Source organism: Myotis brandtii, unplaced genomic scaffold, assembly GCF_000412655.1.
Source record: "Myotis brandtii unplaced genomic scaffold, ASM41265v1 scaffold1814, whole genome shotgun sequence".
Classification (NCBI taxonomy): Eukaryota; Metazoa; Chordata; class Mammalia; order Chiroptera; family Vespertilionidae; genus Myotis; species Myotis brandtii.
Window position 1 is genome coordinate 759,505 of NW_005356728.1, and position 3,761 is coordinate 763,265.

Here is a 3,761-nt window from a genome sequence, read left to right on the forward strand (position 1 = left end):
TATGTGTGCGTATTTGTGAGTGTGTTTGTGTCTGGAGCAGTGGTTCTTACCCTTTAAGAAGTCACAGATGCTTTTAAGTTTTGACAAAAGCTCAGACCCTTAGCTTAGAAAAATGCACATACTCAAGGGGGATGATGCCTTCAACCATGGAGGACAGGAGGTGTGTTAACAGAGCTCCTGAGGCCCATTTGCCGGACCTCCTAGGGCTTAGATCTCCTAAAATCCCAGCTCTCCCCCTTAGCTGAACATGCCCCGCAGTAGCCACCAAGGAAGGGGTTGGAAGAGGCTTCCCTCCCCCCACTCCTTCTTTCTCTTGTTCACACATGCTCACAGCCTCCAAAGCGTACACCATCTGTGTGAGAAGCCCTTCCCCCGTGGGCTTCTTATTCCAGATCTCTGCTGGTCCGATATGATAGCCACTTACCGCGCACGGCAACTGAGCATTGAGAATGTGACTAGTGCCACATGTTAAATAACATTTGTAACATCCTGATTGAATGAAAAATATAATTTAATTTCCCTTGGGTTTTTTTCTTTTCTTTTACTTTTTTGATATGTGTTTATTAAATTGATTGGGGTGACATTCGTCGACATGAACAAATGTGTGGGTTTCCATGTTACAAGATCTGTAAATTGCACCGTGTATTAGGTGGCTACCAGAACACTTAAAAACACATATGCGGCTTGCACTGTATTTCTACTGGACAGTGCAGCTCTCGATAGCAACAGCCCCTCACCCCTGTACAGTGTTTTGTATAATTTTATTAAAAATCTGTGAGATGATTTGAATGTCAAGTATAATTGAAAAATAAATAAAAAAATTTAACTGTGAGCTGAGAGGACTGGGGGTTACAAGCCTTCATGTTACAGGTAAGGAAGGTAAGACTCTAGGAGGTCAAATGACTGGTCAAGGTCATACAGCTAGGAAGGGTGGAGGCCAGGTTTTCCTGATTTTGGAACTGAGACCACTTTCTTCTTTTTTTTAATGTATTTTTTATTGATTTTAGAGAGGAAGGGAGAGGGAGAGAGAGAGAGAAACATCAATGATGAGGGAGAATCATTGATCGGCTGCCTCCTGCACGCCGCCCCTTACGATGGAGCCGGCAACCCCGGGCACATGCCCTGACCAGGAATTGAATTGTGACCTCCTGGTTCATAGGTCGACCCTCAACCACCGGGCTTCGCCAGCCGGGCCTGAGACCACTTTCCAAGACAATCCAGGAATGCCCCTTTCTCCACATTGGCCCTGAGCCACCACTCACTTCCCCCAGTCCCTGCTGAAGCCCTTTCCCCTTCCCACACTCTGGGAACCTCCTGCTAAAACCATCCCCCTGCCAACCCCATTAAGACATGCCCATTGGCCCTTCACTAAAGCCAGAGTCTAATCAAAGCTGGTGCCTTTGCCCTGTCTTTAAGAGCATGCTCCTTTGTGTCGGCCTGGGAACTGAAGGTTCCCGGGTTCGATTCCGGTTAAGGGCACATGCCTGGGGTTACGGGCTTGATCCCCAGCAGGGGGCGTGCAGGAGGCAGCTGATCAATGATTCTCTCCCTCTCCCTTCCTCTCTGATATCAATAAAAATATATTTATAAAAATAAAATCGCCGAAACCAGTTTGGCTCAGTGGATAGAGCGTCGGCCTGCGGACTGAAAGGTCCCAGGTTCGATTCAAGCATGCTCCTTTATGTCAGCCTGGGAACTGGAGGGTCCCGGGTTTGATTCCGGTTAAGGGTACATGCCTGGGGTTACCGGCTTGATCCCCAGCAGGGGGCGTGCAGGAGGCAGCTAAAAAATCAATAAAATATATTTTTAAAAAAATAAATAAAATAAAAATGAAATCATGCTCCTTTGTGCCTGCTGTCATCCTCATAAGTGCCCCAGGGCAAAGGAAGCAGTGGCCACGGCTCCCTGGGACACGCCCTCTTTCCCTGCACTCCGGTCCTCAATCCTCGGCTGGCCCCCTCCACCTGGTTCCCCCCTTCTGCCTCCTGCTTAGAGGGGGGCATAGTCAATGAGGCTTAGGAACTGTTTCTTTAACTCCCCCCACCCCCCTGTCCATACTCCCGTCCTCGCTGGCCCCCTCCACCTGGGTCCACCCCTTCTGCCTCCTGCTTAGAGGGGGGCATATTCAATGAGGCTAAGGAACTGTTTCTTTAACTCCCCCCACCCCCCTGTCCATAGTTCCTGGAACATGATAAAAATACCCGGCATTGATCTTTTTTCCTTCCCCTTCTGCCGGGGTAATGTTTACCCAGGTGTCAATCAGGAGAAGAATTTGGCTTCCTAATTTCTCTTCTCCTCCCTGGGGGCTGCGTGTCTCCCCGCCTCACACGGACACTGAGCTGGAATCAAGGTTACTAATAATCCCCCAGCACACACAGACACTGAGAGCACATATATTAAAGTCACATATTGATTTATATTTTCGGGTCCCTCTGCCTCTCTGCCCAGCCCCAGCCTTTCTCTCTGCCAAGGAGAAAAAAGAATTACACAGCTCTATTTATCACCAAGATGTTTAGTGTAAAGAGCATTGTGTCCGAGGTGATTCCCACCCCTACTGCCCTCTTTGGGGATATTTTTTAAAAATAGTGTGGCATCGCCTATTCATAAGCATTTATCTTTTGTTGTCCATTCTTTACATTTCCCCTGAAGGAAGGGGTGAGAGATGTAAGGTAGACCGTTGGAAGGACTTCCTGATTTGACACATGGTGCCTGCCATCCCCAAGGAGGCTGGTGGGGTTGTCTTGCTAACAGAGATAATCCTGTAGTTGTTGGGGGTAAGGGTGGGTAGGAGCCTGTGTGGAAGGTGGGGCAATGGACTCAGTCACTTCTAGGGGTCACCCACCACTCCAGATAGTATCTCATAATTACTGGCTCACCACCTATGGCCCCATTCCACAGCTGGGGAAATCACAAGGCTGAGAAGTGTGTTTACTCCCTATTGGGGCTCTGAATTTCATGTCAGCCTTGGCTTCCCATCTAGACTCTAAGCTGGATGGGCAAAAAGCTTTCCTCCAGGCCTGGGTGGCTCCTGCCCTGAGGAGTGGAGCTGGGGCATAGGTGTCCGGCTGCAGAGAGGTGGTGGTGGTGGCTGCAGAGAGGTGGTGGTGGTGGTGGAAGCCAGGAGGAGGACAATGTGGAGATCCTTATTCTTTAAGGTGAGACGGGGGAAGGTGGTGGTGGCTGGAGAGAGGTGGTGGTGGTGGCTGCAGAGAGGTGTGGTGGTGGAAGTCAGGAGGAGGACAGTGTGGAGATCCTTATTCTTTAAGGTGAGACGGGGGAAGGAAGGGCTCCTGGAGCTCTAAACGCAGACGCCCATCACACTGTCTGGTGGAGCAGCCATTTAAAAACGCCAGACTATTTGACTTTTAGCTCCTTCAAGAGGCGCTTGGAATGGAAGCGAGGTTGAGCATGGAACTCACACGCCGACTCTCACCATCTTCTTAATGCCTGGAGGTGTTTCCTTCTTGCTTATATACATCACGTCCTTCGGGAGCGGGTGTCAGTCCCATTTTACACATGGGAAAACTGAGGCTCACTCACTTGCCCAGCATCCTACAGCTGGGACGAGGTAAGCTTCAACTCCCACCTGGTTTCCTAATTCTCTGCAGGGCTCCCCGCCTCAGGTGTAGCCTATGGTGGCCTTCAGATCCCTCCAGCCTCCTTCCCTGGCCCAGCCTTGGGTCGTGGCTCTCAGCCCAGCTCCAGGCCCAGTTAACTCCCCACCCTTGGTCCCGAAGTTCCTCTTCTGGTTGTGCCCAGAT